Genomic DNA, 22249 nt, shown 5'->3' on the forward strand with positions numbered 1-22249 from the left:
AAATCCCTGACCCCGCCGGGAATCGAACCCGGGAACCCGGGCGTGGGAAGCGAGAACGCTACCGCACGACCATGAGATGCGGGCAGTAGTTCTAAGTTCTAGGGGACTAAGTCCCATAGTGCTCAGAGCCATTAGAAGCTTTTTTTTTTAAATCGTATAATTAAAATACTACTTCATAAAGTTACAGCGTTGCACAGAGAAAATGAAAGCATTTACATAAATAGTTTCCCACGATACTGAGAGGTGCCATTACTTGGTTTGATTGCAGTATTTTCGCTGATATATTGGGAGACTTCAGAATGAGTTATTTAAGTAAAGAAAATTCTGTTCTGCAACTATCTCGAATTTACTGTATCGTTACGCAGGCTATGTTGTATTAAAATGTGGTTACGATTGGCGTCTACCTTCTTAGTCAGTGAAATGTAAATAACGAGGTCCGACAATAGAAGATGGAAATTTGTATCAGAGGCAGGCCTACCTACTATCGTTTTGTTCATGTACATTAGTATACAGTCTACAGGGATCTTAGTAGTCACAGCACATGTACCATCTGTCAGCAATTCCCAAAGACCGAGAGCGGTCTCACTTGAACTTATGAGATGACGTGGGCAGAAGAATGTGCATACGTTGCTTTAGTCGAAAGTGCAAGGTGTTATAAATTAAAATATTAAACCGAACTGCCGGCCGAAGTGGCCGTGCGGATAAAGGCCTCGGGCATGGATGTTTGTGATGTCTTTAGGTTAGTTAGGTTTAACTAGTTCTAAGTTCTAGGGGACTAATGACCTCAGCAGTTGAGTCCCATAGTGCTCAGAGCCATTAAACCGAACTAAAACTGGAATACCCAGTCAGACGTGAGTAATATGTTTCTCCGAGTTAGTTCCTTTTTTCGGTGTAATTCGGCGAGGAGCGAGCGGTAACATTTCCCAGAGACAACTGTGCGGTCTGTGCGCTGCAGGAGGGAGACGTCGCCATGTGTTGCGGGCAGCAGCGCGGAGTGCAGGCAGGGGCGACACCTGCGACGGACCGCAACAGGGGGGCTGGCGCTCCAGTCGCCACCGAGCCCAGCTGCGTCGTGGCCAGTGGGACGCTTGCTCGCTCCTGCATCTACATCTGTGCTCCACAGGCCACCTCGTGGCTTGTGGTGTAGCGTACTTTGTGAACCACTGTTGCTTCCCCACTCTCCTGGTCTGATCGCGAATGGCGTGCTGCAGGGTCGACTGTCGATAAACCTCCGAAAACCTCTCGAATGTCACTTCCAAGACCTTTTCACGACATATTTTTCAGATGAAACAGTATGTCGGCTGACAGCGGCTGTAAAAGCCCGATGAGCAACTCCCTGACATTTTCGCACTTTTAGAACGAACATAGGACGAAACGCGCATCTCTTCTGTTTATCTTCCTTTGTTTCTCTATCAGTCCAGGAATGATAAGCTTTACACAACTGTTGGTCGAACAAGGACTTTAGAACCTACATATTTCGTGGTTGGAAGAAGTTCCGTAGATCAGTCTAAGTCGCAGTTACTTAGCTTCTCTCCAGTATACATAATTGCTGTTCTTTGTTTTTGGCTTAATTTCAGTCACTTGCAAAATGTACAACTTTGGTTGTGAGAACTTATGCTGTTTCGTCAAAACTATTGATCGGCTCTCACCAGCTTTCTTTTTGCTGCTAGATCTTAATACATTTCTTGATAAGTTCATGTCCTTCTCGGAAACGTTTGTTTTCGTTTAAATTCTTCGCAATAGTTGTCAAAAAACGTAATCTGTAACGACAGTGGGGAAAATCTGTATCGATAGGTGGGAAAGATGGTACAGTTAGAATTAACATAGTAGTTTAACGTCTCACGGACGACGAAGTCGTGAGAGACACAGCAACACTTTTGGATTGGGGAAAGGGTGAGGATAAAAATCTGCCCTGTCTTTTTTAAGGACTGAATATTTTTACAGGCGATTTCCTACAACAGTAACGTATTGTTATAAACAACTGTTGTAAACTCTTTTTAAAAACGGAATCGGTATTGTACCGTATTCTCGGTACGAAAAACTATCTGTTTATGAGAATCAATCGCGGTATTTACTTTAGTCATTTAGAGAAACCATTGGACACCAAAATCAGTATGGACAAACGGGGCTTTGAACCGCTGTCTTCCCGAATTTGAGTTCAGTGTTTTACCTTGGCTTTCAGCGCGACCTCGCTTGGTCGAAACAGTTAGCTTTTTGGACTAAGAAATAGGTAGATAGATAGATAGAGAGGGAGTACGAGAGAGAGAGAGAGATAGAGAGAGAGAGAGAGAGGGACAGCTTCTTATTGGTTGACTTCTTTCATGCATTACAGACTACGTTCTCGGAAACTCTTAAAACTGGTGTTATACGTTATGTTACAATTAAAGTTACCATTTTAATGAAATCACATAACACGTTATTAGCACATTTCATTATACTCCACTCAAAATACACACTCTGAGATGCAATTCACGAAACCCCTCGCCTCTTCGTAATGAGCAGTTTAAACGCTACCCTGTTGGTTAATCAGCATAACACGCCACAAATCACGGTGTTGTCAATATACTGTTTAACAGAAAGTGGGAGGAAAGTATCTAACTACGATCATCACACCCAGTGATAACAATATTCATATTTATGAGTGTTTCTTTGCGTTACGTGATGTTACTAATTGATGTGTAATTTTACATTTCCCATGGCATTTTAAGTTACAGACGCTAACACATGCTTTTATGCAACCTGTCATAAAACTTCTGCGAATGCAGACAACAGTTTGGATATTTTAGTCATATTTCCGAATCCTTACAATGAACTGCTGCTTATATTATTTGGAATTCGATAAACAACACGATTGCCAGTAAGCTACTGACAGTAGCTATTACCTCATTTTTCTTTCTTCTGGCTCACAACAGACTGAAGCGATGGTCATTCAATGGGTCTGCAAGGTGACAACAATGGTAACTCCACAGAAGTATGAGACGAACTTATAAGATGTCTAGAGGTGGTCCTTGTAGTTTGCAATGAGATCCAGGGCTCCTGTCATTCCCGACTGCCAAACGTTTATCTACAGCGAAAGCCGCTAACCAATCCAAAGTATGCCTCTATCAAGTTGACGACTAAAACGCGCACTCAGGCTGGCCTCATAATCAAAGGAAACTACCAATAAACAGTAATAAGCCAATGGACCAACACTTAAACGAAGTGCCTATGTCAACAGGTATCCATTCCATAAGATTTGTCTCAGAAGAACCAGTTATTTAATATGTGCTGAATTGGCACACTTTTTGGACCAGTACCAATAGCAACTATTCATTTGCAGGACAGAAAGGAGGGATCCTACTTTTTCACCATCATTTCAAGACAGTTTCTGTCCGCCAGATCTGACAAACGCTAGAAGTAGTAAGTGGAGAGGTTGAATGCGCTAGGGGATTATTTACTGAGCAAACCCAACTCACACACAAAAATAAGATATAAAAAATTAAATCAATAAAAATCTATGCAAGCAATGAACCATAGATTATGAAATTCGCTATCATTAATTTCAATTCTTTCATTTCTTTATACTTTAGTTTAATATTGCCACCTTAAAAAATTGAAACTCCCAATTACTTATTATTTTATTAAACCCCTCTGGCAAAATAATTTTAAATTTAGTATCAAAATCCATCCCAATTTTCTCCCCATATCTGGTTTTTAATGTTCACAGCCAGTAATGTAACAGAATTCATTTACTTCTAGCTAACTAATCTTTCTAAAAAAATTGCAATTGTTTGCATTACTTAGCTTCTTCAATAGAGTATCCATTTATATAGACTAAAAAACTTCTTCAATAGAATATCCATTTATATAGACTAAAAAATAACAATATTAAAAATTTTTGCTCAAAATTCTATGCTGAGCATCATATGTTAAATTTTTCTTACCATATATGACTATGTAGACAACTGTATCTTTCAAAATTTTATCATTAAAAGTGGCAGCTAATTTCATTCTAGTGTTGTGAATGGCTAACACATTCATTATCCTAGACATATTTAAAACAAAAATAGGATAGTTTTCAATAAAACTGAAGGGAGGGGCGGAGGGTACCTTGACTGCCTCTATCAGTTCTCCCTTCTATTCCAGTCTCGTATTTTTCATGGAAGGAAAGATTGTTGGCATGTCTCTGTGTGGGCTCTAATCTCTCTGATTTTATGCTCATGGTCTCCCTGTGAGATATACGTAGGAGGAAGCAATATACTACTTGACTCCTCGGTGAAGGGATGTTCTTGAAACTTCAACAAAAGCCCGTACCGAGCTACTGAGTGTCTCTACTGCAGAGTCGTCCACTGGAGTTTATCTGTCATCTCCGTAATGCTTTTGCGATTACTAAATGATCCTGTAATGAAGCACGCAGCTCTCTATTGGATCCTCTCAATTTCTTCTATCAACCCTATCAGGTATGGATCCCACACTGGGTAGCAATATTCAAGCAGTGGGCCAACAAGTGTAGTGTAACCTACTTCCTTTGTTTTGGGATTGCATTTCCTTAGGTTTCTTCCAATGAATCTGAGTCTGGCATCTGCTTTCCCAACGACCAACTTTATGTGGTCATTCAATGTTAAATCATGCCTAATCCATACTCCCGTATAATTTATGGAATTAACTGCTTCCAGCTGCTGACCTGCTATATTGTAACTAAATAATTCTCAAGAATTATATAAATTAGTAGTATCCAGTTCAATTTGTTCTCCTTCTAATCCAGTTATTTCAGCTACTTGTGATTCAAAGAAAGAAACTGGTATTTTTAGATCTTATTCCTCCTTCTTCTAGCTCTAGTGAATATTCTGGTTCATACTTTACGACAGGAGCACGAATTTCCATAGATTCTAAGCTACAAATTTACCCCCTTTGGAAGTGCATCTTTTATTTCAATTCCAGCATCGTTTTTATCAGCCCTTCGAAGAACAGCATCTCCAGCACTTGAACTCCAATTAAAAATTACTGTTAAAACTCGTTCCCACATCACTTCTTTATAATCTTTGAATAATCCACGAACAAATCTAGTGGAAAGAGTACTTCATTTTTCTTACTTTTTATCTTACCATTATTAAGGATGTGACCTATAGTTAACTCACAGGCTGCAGTTGAGGTTATTCTCATAAGAAGAGATAAAGAAATGAATGGATGTTCCATTCTAGAAAAAAAATATTGTTTCCTTTCTGAATAGTGATAACCTCAAACAACTTTGCGACATTGTTATAAACTAATTTTTTATTGGATTTTCTGTCATATGATAGATAATCCACACCATCAGCTCCAGTAATCCTAAAACTGATATATAACTATCCATGATATGGATGCACCCATCCATCTCCACTATTTAAATTAATCTCTGTGTTCTTATTGGGGAGATTTATATTATTTTTTGTCTTCTCATTCACAGGGAATGAGTAAAACTGATAACTTTCAGTTTTATTCATGATTTATTAGGGCAAAATTTTACTAATACATTTCTAAAATTACTGTTACATAAGCACCATTAAGGACGATCAAATTTTCATTTTCATCAGTTACAGCAATTTTTAAATCTTTGATAGGTTCAAAAATTGGAATATGTACAGGATAAGGCGGTTCATGAATTATTGGTCCACGAGATTCTACATTAGGCTTGGATGAAGCAATAATATTAGTTTCTCTTTGAAAATAATCAGTATGCTGACCGCCCCTGGTGGTTGAGTGGTCAGTGAAACAGAATGTCAATCCCAAGGGCCGGGGTTCGATTCCTGGCTGGGTTGGAGGTGTTCTTTGCTCAGGAGCTGGGCATTGTGTTATCTTAATAATCATCGTTTCATCCCCATCGACACACAAGTCGCCGAAGTGGCATCCAATCAAAAGACTTGAACCCAGCAAACAGGATACCTGACTGGAGGTGCTAGTCACCAGACATTTACATTTTATCAGTATGTGTTACAAACATCCCAACAGACAAACTAAAATTTGTATTTATTCATTCAAGTGGAATAAATTTTGGAACATTGTTAGCAACAGTCTTTTCATTAGCTTCAACAGTTTTGTTACTAAATTCAAGCACACTTCCAATACTATCTTTCATATCCATACACAATTTTACATTGCTTTCGATTATAATTCTATTTAAAATTTCATCCACTTTCATGTGACTATTAGGATTTTTCAAATGAGTAAATATTTCTAAGGTTTTTTAAACTATATCAACCGACAGGAAATTCTATCATTTCACCATCACAGTACAATTTATTATTTTTTTATGTAATATTAAAGTGCACGTCATTTACGACGGCGGCCGAGTTTAGGTTCGTTCTGCGCATCTGACGTCACAAAACGCAGTCAGCCAATGAACAGAGAACGACGTTGCCAGAGCTCGACTCCAGAGCAGAGCACGGACGAGTGCGTTCAGTTTTAGAAACGTTCAGTTATAAATAAAGGAATTCAACAAAAGCAATGTCTTGACAGCAGACTTTTTATAAAAGTAAGTTTGGAAAAAGCATTCTTTATACCAATTGCTTCGTATTCTATTAATTAATTAAACCAAACAAGCAATAAGCCTCCTAATTCAGGCGATAGCAAGGCAATTTCTAGTGGCAACTGAAATCAACCATACGGAAAGTATACGCTATGGACTTTTTTACCTCTGCAAACTCTTCAAAATTTCGTGCAATGGTTTACTACATTTAATGCTGCACAATAACTGCGTTGAACAACGAAACAAAATTAAGTCATTTATGGGGGGAAGGTATCAGTCAAGAAGATGTGTAAAAATCAAATTTTTGGGCCAAATAGTTTTTGTGAAATCGAATGATAAGTGTGTCAAAGCAGTCGGAACACCGTGTGTCAGCACAGGCGAGCAGTGTAGTGATGACAAAATAGCGTACAGCGCGAAATGCGGGGAGCACGTCTCTGTAGCAGTGAAAGGGTTAACGCGGCCGTGGTGGCTTTACTTCATGAACTGCGCGCTCCCCCCTACACGTAAGTTTGAGAACTATACTATACTATACTATGCCACTGCTTCTCTTGGCGCGTGCAACTGGCAACGCAGCAATCTCCCGCGTCGGGGCGGGCATGCGCGAGCCGCCAAGATAAAAGAATTGAAATATAGGAGTTAAAAAAATTGAATAAAAACCAACCAGTGCTACATTATTAAAATATTTCGAATAGGTATATTCAATCACTACACTAAAAGTGTAGATCAACCAAAATATCAAGACATTATAAAAACATGTGAAGAAATTCAAGATAAAAGAAACAAATTAATTACTACTTTTATTGAAAATAATGAAGAAATTATTCCATTTGATAATTCAGTAGCAGAATTTGATGGACTTCATTCTTGAAAATGAAGACATAGGGAAAGTCTTACTAGGGGAAGACATAAAGGAATAAATTGTTTTTATTTAGCTCAGATATATTCAAATATCCCTAAACAATTAGTCAAATATAATTTTTAAATATATTTAGACAAGATGACATAAATTTACATCACATTTATAATGAGTTACTTGGTGGCACTTCAAAGTTTGATGATTTTAAAGAAATGTGTAGTAAATTTTGGAATAATGAGTTTGTATTTTTATGATAGACATGACTAGAAAAGTGAACGAAGGGAAATATAGAGCCAAAATAAAAGGGTTGAGAGTTGTTCCTCTAGAATGCTGAACATACACACTAAACGAATTCGACATAAACATAAAATGTTGAACATAAAACGTTCAATATAAACATATAATGTTCAACATAAACATAAAACGTTCAATGTAAGCATAAAACATTTAACACAAATATTAAAAGTGTTTAATTAATGTTTTTTCATCTGTAATAAATGTTTGCAAAATATGATCGAGAAATTCTTAAAAAGCTAGGTGAAATAGAAGAATACAAGAACAGTTAGAAGAAGAGTTTAAAAATGGAAGAAGCAACCAAGAACAAGGTATGAAAATTATAAATGCAATTCAAAAAGTTTAGCAAGGTATCAAAGGATTACGTGTTAATATTTTGAAAGTTATTGAAGAAAATAGAGAAGCAGAAAACCAAATGGTTACTTATTCTCATTATAAGGTACAGCAATGTAATGATATACCACCAATTAAATGATGTGAAGGTCCATAGCCTGGCTATACTTAAAGTGAATCAGAAATACCTGTTTTATTAACAAAGTATGAAGAAGAGAGTAAAATGGATGAAAATGTTAAAAACCTAAATGTAAATTAAGGAATGATAGAATATGTAAACCTGAGCGAAGATCTAATTTAGGGCTAAGGCATGTTGATATGTTTAAATATGTTGGCAAATTACAAGCAAAATTTTAAGGAGATAAATTAACTGTTGGTGGAAAAGAATAAGAAGGCACAGATGTTCTAATGAATCATTTAACTAAAACACAAATAACTATAGAAGACATGAATACATTATTTACTGGTACTGATTTATCAAATTATGTAGATATATTATACCATCTGGGAGCATCGTATTCTGATAATAATCCGAATAAAATGAAGTCGAATAGAGGAATTAAATACACATATTTGATAAATGAAATTGCTGAAGACTTTTTTCCAACACTGAGACATAAAATCTAGATATTCATTGCCAAGTGATGGAGGAAATGGTGATGAAGGCTTAGTAAAAGGTATTCAGAAAGACCAGTCGAATATGTCTGGATAAATCATGACTGTCACTTAATTGATAGATCAGCTTTAGTACATAGGGAAGAATCAGCTGGAAATTAAAATTATCGCGATGAAAGAGTGGAAATAATGCAAATGTTGACAAATAAATGTAGCAATTTCATCATCAACAAACGAAAAGGAATTTCATATTTGATCAGAATTTTGGATAATTTTATTCACATATTTTGGGAAAGAGAATAACATGGTAAAGGATTAGTAAATTAAGCTTTAAATAATCCACCAATGCCAGAAATCCATCTACCAGGAAACAGATTTTGTGGGCCTTTCACTAAGCTAGAATAAAGATTAGCATGTGGAGATCAAGGAATAAATCCATTAGCTGAAGCTTCCAAAGAACATGATATGGCACATAGGGATAATAAAGAACTAGAATCTAGACATGAAGCTGGTAAAGAGATTCAGTTAGCTGCAAAAGAAAGAATGCATGCAAGTGATGCTTCATTAACAGAAAAATTAGCAACGACAGCAGTTTGAGGAATTATGTATGGAAAGAGAAAATTAGGAATGGGATTAGGCGTGGATGACAATGGTTGAGGAGTGTAAAAATATCAATTGTTATGAATTTTCTACCTACACAAATGAGTCACTTTCCAACTGATTATACTTTGCTACCTAGGGACAAAACTAAACCAAAATCAACTAAAATTAAGTTAAATAATGAACAAATGCATAGTACTGAATCATTTTTAACTGATGCACAAAAAAAGAAAGAAAATACTGGTGGAAATTTACTTATTACACTGGGTATTCCTATTGTGAAAAAGATTATTGAATATCTAAGAAAAAAGTAAGAAGGCGCTGGATTAACAAAACATGAAGGTGGATTCTTACCATTACTGTTGGCTGCATTACCATATCTAGCAACTATTGGTTCACTTGCTGGTGGATCAGCAGCAATTGCAAATACAGTAATAAACAAGAAAAAAGGTGAAGTAGAATTGTAAGAACAGAAATGATATAACAAGTAAAGGAAAAGAAAGGCGCTAGATCTAGAAAGAAATTTTTAAAAAATATTCGATATCTATCCTACCACATTAAGTAATTTCGATATAGACAAATTAGTTAAACAATTAAAGATTAAATATTTTTTGGCATTTTTATGATTGATGAATTACCGAATCAGTGTAGAGAATACCAATCAGGAATAGTTAATTTAGATATATCTGATCTCTGTTGGGAGCCATTAGATTTCTTATTATTAGAATAAAGATATAAAATTTTTTCTTCATTCATTTAGCAGTACTATACCAATTAAACTAGTCAAATATTTAGGAAAAAAAAATCTATACTACAATGATGAGGGAATACAAAATTTTAATGAGGTAATTTATGAACATTTGTGGGCATTTGGTTAAAATTACTGGCTTATAATTACAAATATAATGATATTTTGACTATAAAAAATAGACATTTTTGGAACTAAGATCTAACTATTTAGATTTTCAACCAAAAATTAATAATGAATTATTACAACATTTTAAGATTTTCAATCAAAAATAAAAGATTTGCAATCACCAATAAACTCAAAAATTGTAAATTTAGTTAAACAGTTTTTAGAATGAACTAAATAGGACTCTTTAAACAGCTAAATTATTATATTGACTTAAAAAACACAAGAACTGTTAATATCAATGACCCACTTGATGATTTCGATGAAGTTAGCAAAAGTTATTTGGAAACAAGGCTCTTAAAACCTAAACATCAGTATGTAAATTTGTTAACTAAGTTTCAGAGTTATTATTCCAAGAATGATATTGAGAAAGTTTTGCCTAATTATTTTAAAGAAACAGATTTAACTCCTCACTTGAATGATTTCAGTAATGTTCAAGAGAAAAAAATGGCTCTGAGCACTATGGCACTCAACTGCTAAGGTCATTAGTCCCCTAGAACTTAGAACTAGATAAACCTAAGGACATCACAAACATCCATGCCCGAGGCAGGATTCGAACCTGTGACCGTAGCGGTCTTGCGGTTCCAGACTGCAGCGCCTTTAACCGGTTCAAGAGAAAGTATATGATAATCAAATAATATAAATCTCATTTATGATTTGAGGTGCACAAAAAAATGCACCGTTTAGAATATGCTTTCAGGCTTAAAAGATTTATTACTGTTGGTAATAATATCAAGAGAGATTGAATGATGGCTTTGACATCACTGTAAGTGTGGCTGATAAACAGTACCAATTAGTAGTAGTAACTAATCAATAATGGTAAACAAAACAAAATCTTTCACTCGAGGATTAAGAGATTCTGTTAAAACACTTGAAGCTTATGTAAAGATAGTTATAATTGGTGAAATAAATTAAAAGTTAATAAATTTTTCTCTATATAAATAGATAACCATAATCGCATCTACTACTTGAAGTGAAAAAAGTTTACTGAAACACATAATCCTAACAGATTAACAACTAAAAATGGAAGACAATGAATTGAAGGTCTTTGTACAGTATGTAAAAGAAAAACAGTAAATTCGTTAAAACATTGTGAAGAAATCATTAATGAACTACATAAAACAATGAGAAAATTTTTTTAAAGAAGAAACATTGCTTTATTTCATATTGATGATTTATGGCAAACTGATCTAGTTAAAATGTACTCACATAATCAGAAAGGATTATTTAAACTAAATAAAGGATACAAATATTTATTTACTGCTGTAGATGTCTTCTCAAAATTTGCTTGGTCTATTTCAGTTAAAGATAAAACGGGTAAGAATGTAAGAGGGGCTTTTGAAAAATTATTTGGAAGGAGAACTGCAAAAAATTTACAGACAGATGGTAGCAAAGAATTTTATAATAAATGATTTCAAGAATTGATGAAAAAATACAAGAATAATCATTATTCAACCTCTACAGATTTAAATGCATCTGTTGTTGAACAACAAAGTTAATGAAATGAATTATAAACCCACTAAATTTGTGTCTAATGAATAAAAAAAAATTTAAAAAGGAGTTAAAATGATAATTAGTAAAGATAAAGGACTGTTTGAAAACAGATATACAGGAAATTGATCAACAGAATTTTTAAAATCAGTGATGTTATTCTTTCTAATCAAGTCACATACAAATTGAAAGATATCGATGGATAAATTTACAAACAAGAATTACAGAAAAGAAAATATCCAGATGTATATCTTGTTGAAACAGTTTTGAGAAAGAACGTTAATAAAGCTTATGTCAAATGGTTAGGTTTCGATAATTCACATAACATTTGAGTAAACGCAACAAAATTAATTTTATAAAAGTTAGGCCAATTTATTTATATGATTTTTATATGGATGTAAGTGTAACTGCTGGTTGTATGATGTTGCATGTAGTATGTTAACTGGCGACCTAGAAGCAACGGAGAGGCTCCATCCCCACCCCAGCCACAGTGGTCCACAACCCCATGAGAACTACTGCAGTCCACTTCACCCCTCCACAACCCTACACCGAACCCAGGGTTATTGTGCAGGCTGGCCCCTGGTCGACCCCTCCCCACCCCAGGAAAGTCTCACACCAGACGAGTGTAACCCCTAATTGCGTGGTAGAGTAATGGTCATGTACGCATACATGGAGAACTTATTCATGCGGCAATCACTGCTATAGTGTAACTGAGGTGAAAGAAGGGGAACTGGCTCACATTTGCTGAGGCAAATGGAAAACCGCCTAAAAGCCATTGACAGACTGGCCGGCTCCCTGGAAACTGCTGGTTATACTTTAATTCTATATAAATTTCATACTCAATATTTCACCAGTGTTAGCAGGAAAAAAGATTTCCGTTAATAAAAGGTTTTTTATATCATTATCTACTCTAAGAATGTAAAAATTGCATTTCATTCTTTCTACCTGTATGTTACCCAATTGTACCGACCTCTACATTAATAATTCAATTAACTGATGGAAGGGTGAATTACCTGTTCAATTTCAAAGGAATCGAAATTGGTATTGTTTATTAATAATTTAAAGAATGGACTTACAATAATTGAGCCTGATAAAGATTCATTATGTCATTGATCATTTCTTGTTGTGAATAGGCATCCAAAATATTAAAATAACTGTGTCATTAAACAATCATCAAATTTTCTTTCTTTAATTGTTATAAAATTATTGAGCTAGGATCGTACTTAAGAAGCAACACTTCTTCACATTTTGGATGTCTATCTATAATTCCATATAATTGACTTTCAAAATTTCTTCTTTGTATTCTAATGACATATTAATCATGTTGACACTCATTAGCGAATAATTTTAAATGAACAAATAATATCGTCAATTGATGGAACTACACTTGGTTGTATTTCTTTAATTATTTCATCTTTCTCATTTATTCGTTTTTGTAGTTGTTGATTTTTTTGTTTCAAATTCAGTTGCTAGTTGTTTAGCTTGAGAAGTTTCATATTCTTTTGCATATCTGAAACAATCAAGAAATATTTCCTCAAGAGTGATGTAATATTCTCTAATTTCCTTAACTACTTTAGTTCTTAAACTAATTACAAGAGTCTTGAAGTTTTAGCAGCTAATAAAGCTCATGTCATTTTACGTAAATTATTTGGTGTTAATTGCTTGAGTTCGTTTTGAATATATTCATATTATATAGCTACAAGATTATGATGTTTGTATTCAGTATATTCTAGGTTAAAATTTATCAAAGATGTAATTAAATCTCGTTTGATATATTTAACATTGTCACTGGTGCTACTCCACACCCCTGAAATTCTGTAATGAATAAAGCACAAAATATCATTAGTTATTAAAACACGTTTTTTATTAAACAGTGGAACACAAATATCTTTAAACCAAGGACCTAAATATAACTGATAATTCTTTTCCTAAATAAATTCAAAAATATTTATTGCAGCATTAGATGTTGAAGGACTTGACTCTGTTTATAAAGAATAAAAATAAGTTAGATAAATTAAATTTCTATAGTGGGCACAGTCAAACTTTCCTCATAAAATTTTTTTCTGTTCTCATTTATTTAATCAACAGTATCATTGGATTGCCACATGACTTCTCAACAAAGTGAGACAGATTGTTGAAGTGCATGTTGTATATTTCTTTTCTTTTGTCTTCTCTCTCTACACCTAAATAAGTGTGAAGCATATTCCGTACTAATTTGTAATCTATATGTTCGTATTTTCTGACATAAAATATTTTTTTACTTACTAAGATGGTATCTGTTCTTTCAGACATGTCCAAAATAACAGATCACATCGGTGACCATGCAGCTCATTAGAATGAAATCACAATGAAATGAACACCCTTAGCTGATTACAGGCGTTGACATACGTCAACGGCGACAGATGAAAATGTGTGCCCCCACCGGGACTCGAACCCGGGATCTCCTACTTACATGGCAGTTGCTCTATCCATCTTAGCCACCGAGGTCACACCGATGTCATAGAGGACAGCGCGACTGCAGGGGTTTATCTCTGGCACGCCTCCTGCGAAACCCACATTCTCAATGTATTGTCCCGCACTACATTCGTAGTGCCCCCGGCCATTATACTCATTACTTGCGGCGCGTTGCCGATTCCCGTAAGAGTTCAGGCACTGTTTGTGCATTTGCACAGAAGAAGAAGATGTTCAAGTGGCCGGTGATCATTAACTATATATTTACTAAGATGCAGATATCATTGGTAACCATGCAGCTCGTTAGAATGAAATTGCAATGAAATGAACACCCTTAGCTGCTTACGGGCGTTGACATACGTCAACGGGGACAGATGAAAATGTCTGCCCCGACCGGCACTGGAACCCGGGATCTCCTGCTTACATGGCACACACTCTATCCATCTGAGCCACTAAGGACACAGAGGAATGCGCGACTGCAGCTATTTATCTCTGGCATGCCTCCCGCAAAATCACATTTTCAACGTATTGTCCCGCATTACACTCGTAGTGCCCCCAGCCATTATGCTCATTACTCGTGGTGCGTTGCCGATTCCCGTAAGAGTTCGGGCACTGTTTGTGCATTCGCACAGAAGAAGAAGATGGTCAAGTGGACGGTGGGCCTTAACTATATATTTACTATGATGGTATCTGTTCTTTCGGACAGCAGAAGGAATAATTTATGAGTTTATAACAGATTTAGAAAGGATGATTTAATTAACTTAATCGTTTCAAATAATTTACCTCGACCCATTTTTCAAAAACTAATGAAAAAAATTTCCCTAATGAAAGAGAAAGGAATGGAAACTTCATTAAGAGAGTTTCTGAATTTCGTGATTACTGCAGAAGGAATAATTTACGAGTTTATAGCAGATTTAGAAAAGATGATTTAATGAATTTATTCGTTTCAAATAATTATCCTCCACCTACAAGAACTCTCGATAATTTTAAAGTAAATGAACTCAAATCTAGAGCTAAAAATTTTGGTATTAGTGGACATAGTAAATTAAAGAATTCAGATTTAGTTACAACTATCAGGTTACAGGAATTTAGATTTCTTCCAGCATTGTTCAAAAAACTAGATCAAGACCAAAATGAGTACCTATTATAAATTATTTTTACATATTTGATGATGCTATTGAAAATGCTCGACCACCAAGAGAACAAAAAACGGTGAAACTAGATCAAATTTATCCATTCAGTAGCAAACAATATGAGCAAGAAAAAGAGAATGAGCCATCTAAAAAGCATTTATTTCAGATAAAATAAATAAGATCAAGATTGAAAGAAAAATTTCAAACTTGGTCGGTTGACTGTATGTAATGATGCTGATATTACTAAATTCGATACCATTAGTGAGAAAACAGATTATATAACGCAAGCATTCAATTCTATGGTTGAAGTAGCAAAAAAAGAAAAGAACTAATGTAGGAAAAGGAGATAAGTTGAATATAAGATCCAAAAATCCTAGAATGTTATATTCAGTTTCTACTGGATATAAAGAATGAGATAATGATCAAGAATTTGTTCAAGTTTAGTGCAATAAAATCGGAGATATTAACATCTGATGAGACTACTGATGTAGCAGTTACCTCCTTTAATATTGAGATGATAGCAGTTCCTAGAGACCAAGGAAGTCAAGGTAAAAAAATAGTAAAGTCACTTGAAAACAGGAATATTAAGAGGTGTATCACAAGAATTTTAAATGATGCTAATTTGTGTTGTCCTGGAGCAGTAATTGTGGCACTAACATACCACACCAATAATAATTTAGGAAGAGAACTAACAATGTACGATGTTAAGAAAATTGGAGAAGGAGATAAATTCAAATTACAGAAAGAACTAATTGACATATAATGTAATCAGCTGGCTGAATACAGCGAAGAAGGGTTTACTCTAGATGACATTAAAATGCTGAAGAAGTGTTGGATATACAAATAAATATTATATGTGCTCAGAATTTCAGTTCAGTGGTGCTAAGAAAGAAATCTGTATAAAAATCACAACGATTTTGATGTAATTAACAGTATGACAGCTTTCCTGCGATTTCTGTAATAAATATAACAAACCATATAACAACAAGGACAAACACTACTGTGAAACAGAGAGAAAAGTCTGTACGCGATGCAGAGGTCCAGAACACAGTAGTGAGGCAAACAAGATATACTGAGGAAACTGTAATACATACTGTTTTAATGAAGAATGCTTAAAAATCATCAAGAAGTTTCAGATCCAGCTTATAAATGTGAAGGGTGCAAAAAGATTTATTTCAGATCTAAAGAGCATAAATGTGGCTTTGAAGTTTGCAAAAATTGCAAACAAGTAATTAAATTGGAAATCATAAATGTTAAATACAATACAAATTTCAAAGAGGATGTAACTGTGAAAGAGAATTAGGAGTGGATTTCATAATGCAAGTTTGCCCAAATTGTAATGAAGATGTTTGTTACATTAATGGAGAATTCAAAGATTTTTATGTTTACCAATGCTTCATATGCTGTAAAATAGTTGCTGGTAAAAAGTTTAAATGTTGTGAAGCTGGAATCCCAAAGAGAGTGAATTGCACCTATACAGAAAGGTAGATGTTGTTTGATTATGAAGCAAGTCAAGAAGGTGTAACACATATTAAAAATCTCATAATTTAAACCATTGACTGGCGCTAATTATGCTCCACTTGCGTCGCTGATATTGAGACTCATTTGGTCTTCTATTTCTGACTGTTGCACCTTTGAATTTTCTAGCTTAGCATGTGGCTGGGGTCTCACTTTGGGCGGCGTTTAACGAGGGAACATGTTTTGAAGGCAGGCCCTCACTTTTATCCGATGTGTCTGGGCCTAGCTATCCTCGTCATCCTTGCCATTTTGCCACTCACCGGTAGTATGGTGGTGATTAGTTGACACGGTTTGCATGCGAAAATGTGGCTGGATATCTTCTCATCATGTAACTGGAAGCATGAAGTTACTGTATGATTCATATTCTTCTATTATCCTGTGAAGATTTGTGAAAAAAATGGTTCAAATGGCTCTGAGCACTATGGGACTTAACTTCTGAGGTCATCAGTCCCCTAGAACCTAGAACTACTTAAACCTAACTAACCTAAGGACATCACACAAATCCATGCCCAAGGCAGGATTCGAACCTGCGACTGTAGCGGTCGCGCGGTTCCAGACTGTAGCGCCTATAACCGCTCGGCCACTCCCGCCGGCGAAGATTTGTGAAAATTATGGCGGTATGTTGTATCTACTGGAGATCAGTTAAGGATGATTTTCAATATGTAAGTGTTATATGGAACTTATGAAGTCTAAGGCTTGCAATTGTTGTTTCCTCGGAGAGGAGGCTAATTATTTCGGCAAATGCAAAAGTGAATAGAGTTTTATTGCTTGTTTTAAAGGTTCCTTACAGTGTTAATTTGATGTAGTATGTTAATTAGTGTGCTCTTCGCCCAGTTTTGGTTTCAGACTCTTTTAAATTGGAGGGCAGGGCTTTTGTTCAGTCAGTGTAATTTTAATTGTTCTTTTATTCAGTAAATGTCTCAGTTTGGTTTTCACTTATGTTACAGATATTCATATAATTAGTAAGTCTTGTATGATCTTGAAAAAGGTGAATCATGAGTTTAATTGTCTGCCGCATGTATTATTAGCTGTTGCAGAAACGATCTGGTATGTGGGGCAGATGGCGGTTGTCGCCTTGGCAGCAGGATGACATCATGTGTGTGTGTGTGTTTTCTACACTGACTTGCAGCCTGAACATCTTCGAAATTGCTTGGCGGTCGCTTTCTACTCGTTTGTTACGAGTACCAAAGTCATACTTCCATCCTTTAGTTAAATATCCAGCCTATCTGCTGGGATGGACGAGATCTTTCATAAATAGCTCAAGGTAAATCGTTAGTGCTGTGTAAATTATGGTTACATAAGCAATGAACTTGATTGTGTGATTATGGTGGAGAATATCTGTGATCCTTTTGCAATCAGATCTAACTATTATCTTCAAAATATTGTTTGTTATATTAATTCATGATCTAATCACATAGTTTTCTAAGTTTGGTGAAGGGCAAGAGATGGACATTTAAAAGACTTGATCTTCGGTATATCCATTCATATCTTCTTTTTTTTTAAATAAGGTGAAGGTAGATGGTTGAAGTCAGTTGTATATTTTCTTAAGAGGACAAAGGACTGAATTAAATTTTTATATAGTTATTCTCATTTGGTAGTTCCATAATAATATAATATGTTCATTAGTTGAAATTAAAATTATTTACCAACTGCAAGATCGTCGATCAGCAAATATCCCTTACATCCTATCACCTTCGAGTAGCTGTGGTTAAATTGCAATTTTGGTTTCTCTATCACGCAACTTGAGCAGTGACAGAGGTCATAATTGTTCACAAGTTTAATGGAGAAACTGTTTACAAATTTAAGACAAATAATGAGTCGTTGCATGATTTCTGAAAAAAAAGTTATTACACTTTCATAGCTCACTACGCAAAATGATACCATTCCCAATTCATTTTGAAGTACTGTGTTGTTGATGTTGTTGTTGTCGTCAGGCGAGAGTCTGGTTTGATGCAGCCCTCCATGCTACTCTGTCCTGTGCAAGCTTCTTCATCTCTTAGTACCTACTGCAACCTACATCCTTCTGAATCTGTTCAGTGTATTCATCTCTTGGTCTCTCTTTGCGATTTTTACCCTCCACTCTGCCCTCCAATACTAAATTGGTGATCCCTTGATGCCTCAGAACATGTCCTACCAACCGATCCCTTCTTCTAGTCAAGTTGTGCCACAAATTTCCCTTCTCCCCAATTCTAATCAATACCTCTTCGTTAGTTATGTGATCTATCCATCTAATCTTCAGCATTCTTCTGTAGGACCACATTTCGAAAGCTTCTATTCTCTTCTTGTCTAAACTATTTATAGTCGACATTTCACTTCCATACATGGGTACACTCCACACAAATACTTTCAGAAACGGCTTCCTGACACTCAAATCTATACTCGATGTTAACAAATTTATCTTCTTCCAAAACGCCATCCTTGCCATTGCCAGTATATATTTTATATCCCCTCTACTTCGACCATCATAAGTTATTTTGGTCCTCAAATAGCAGAACTCATTCACTAATTTAAGTGGCTCATTTCCTAATCTAGTCCCCTTAGCATCACCTGATTTAATTCAACTACATTCCATTATCCATGTTTTGCTTTTGTTGCTGTTCATCGTATATCCTCCTTTCAGGACACTGTTAATTCTGTTCAACTGCTTTTCTTGGTCTTCTGTTGTCTCTGACAGAATTACATTGTCATCAGCGAACCTCTAACTTTTCAATTCTTCTCCATGGATTTTAATTCGTACTCTGAATTATGCTTTTGTTTCCTTTACTGCTTGCTCAATATACAGATTGAATAACATCAGGGAAGGGCTACAACTCTGTCTCACTGCCTTCCTAACGACTGCTGCCCTTTTATGGCCCTCGACTCTTATAACTGCCATCTGGTTTCTGTACAAATTGTAAATAGCATTTCCACACCCTGACACCTTCAGAATTTGAAAGAAAGTATGCCAGTAAACATTGTCCAAAGCTTTCTCTAAGTCTGCAAATGCTAGAAATGTTGGTTTGCCTTTCCTTAATCTATTTTCTAAGATAATTGTAGGGTCAGTGTTGCCTCACGTGTTCCAACATTTCTATGGAATCCAAACTGGTCTTCCCCAAGGTCAGCTTCTACTAGCTTTTCCATTTGTCTAAAAAAAATTCGTGGTAGTATTTTGCAGCCTTGACCTATTAAAGTATTAAACTGATAGTTCAAAATTTTCACATCTCAACATCTGCTTTATTTGGGATTGGAATTATTATATTCTTCTTGAAGTCTGAGGGTATTTCGCCTATCTCATACATACTGCTGACCAGATAGTAGAGTTTTGTCACGGATGGCTCTCCTAAGGATATCAGTGCTTCACATCGAATTTTGTCTGCTCCCAGAGCCTTGTTTCGACTTAGGTCTTTCAGTGATCTGTCAAACTATTCACACAATATAGTGTCTCCCATTTCATCTTCATCTACATCCTCTTCCCTTTCCATAATATTGTCCTCAAGTTCATCATCCTTGTATGGACCCTCTGTATACTGCTTCCACCCTTCTGCTTTACCTTCTTTGCTTATAACTGGGTTTCCATCTGAGGTCCTGATATTCATACAAGTGGTCCCTTTTTGGGTTGTAAACACAATAAAGCCATACACTATCTCACAGGAACTAAAGTGATGTTATTGCAGATCAAACAGTAAAATTTCAGTAGCTTTGTTCAAGTGACGTTCAATAGTTTTCCAAAAATATTTGATGTGAAAGAATTGAAGAAAGGCTACTTCCCACATTTATTCAATTAACCAGAAAAGGAAAACTATGTAGGATCAATTCCTGGTACTCAATATTACTGTTTTAACACTGAATCCAAAAGGTAGAGAAGCATTTCTCAAGTGGCATAGTTCCAGAATTAAAGAAAAATATGAGATCAATATGTAGAAAGACATTAATGAGTCCTGTATTCTGATGTGGACGTTTTGAGAAGTTGTTTGGAATTAAGAAAACAACTACTAGAAATTGCTATCACAGATCCATTCTGTTATTTAACGACGGATGTAGTTTGTGTGGTTATATACAGATCTAAATATTTACCTGAAAATACAATTGCTGTATTTGATAAAGAACAGAAGGAGGATTATAGTACAGAAGCCATAGCTTGGTTAAACATTTTAAACAATAACAATATTCGACATATTCTTAATAGTGGAGAATTAAGTATTACAGGTACATAAGTAGATGGTTTTGATAAAGAAACTAATACTGTGTATCAGTATCATGGTTTAAAAAGTATTTCAAAAGTGATACGATTGTGATTGGCTTAACTTTGCAGAATATAAAAAGCCTAAGAAATTAAAGTGGTTACCTGAAATTGTTGAACCATTGAATCCAAGAGATGCTTTTTATGGTGGCCAGACAAATGCAATAAAATTAAGAGCTGCACAAAAATAAGACATGATGATGTATGTAATCTTTATCCAAATGTGCAATATTATGACTATTATCCTGAGTGACACTACATAAAAATTTTTAAACCAAGATATTATTCTAAAAATGGTATGGATTAATAAAATGTTAAATGATGGCACCTAGAGGTTTGTATCATCCTTTTATATCAGTTAAAATAAAGATAGATAAAAATCGTAAAATTTGTTTCCTATTTGCGTCAAATGTGCTGAAGAACAAATAAGTAAATGCAGTGATCAAGAAAGAAGTTTTATTGAAACTTGGGTAACAGATGAAGAGAAGTTGGCAGTAGAAATGGGATACAAAATTTTAGATGTCAATGTAGTATGGGATTTTAGAAGTAAGAGCAGCAACTTACTTAAAAATTATATAAAAGACTTTCTGAAAATAAAACTCGAACCAGTCCACATAATTTCGAATCTGATGAAGAGTGTATCAAACATTTGAGAAGAATTAGGATACTGACTCGGGTTGTTACAGAAAAAAGGAAAATCCAGGAAAGCGAGCTGTTGCTAAGATATGTCATAACTTATTATGGGGAAAATTTGTCCAAAGACAAAATATGAGTGAAACTGAGTATGTCACAGATTTATAGCAGTTTTATGAGATACTACTGGATGATCAAGCTTTCGAAATGTGGTGCTACAGAAGAATGCTGAAGATTAGATGGGTAAATCTCATAACTAATGATGAGGTATTGAATAGAATTTTGGGGAGAAGAGGAGCTTGTGGCACAATTTGACTAGAAGGGATCGGTTGGTAGGACATGTTGTGAGACATCAAGGGATCTCCAATTCAGTATTGGAGGGAAGTGTGGAGGGTAAAAATCGTAGAGGGAGACCAAGAGATGAATACATCAAGCAGATTCAGAAGGATGTAGGCTGAAGTAGGTACTGGGAGATGAAGAAGCTGGAACAGGATAGAGTAGCATGGAGAGATGCATCAAACCAGTCTCAAGACTGAAGACGTCAACAACAACAACTGGATGATCGACAATGTAATTTCAGTCTAAGTTTTATAACTTAGCACATGGTACAGGTGAGGTACTATTTCAAGGATTATTATGTGGAAAACAATGCAGGTACAAATATCTTCATAGCTGCAATCACTACATCAAATTCGAGACTTTGCTTGTA

Source organism: Schistocerca americana, chromosome 4 (assembly GCF_021461395.2).
Source record: "Schistocerca americana isolate TAMUIC-IGC-003095 chromosome 4, iqSchAmer2.1, whole genome shotgun sequence".
NCBI lineage: Eukaryota > Metazoa > Arthropoda > Insecta > Orthoptera > Acrididae > Schistocerca > Schistocerca americana.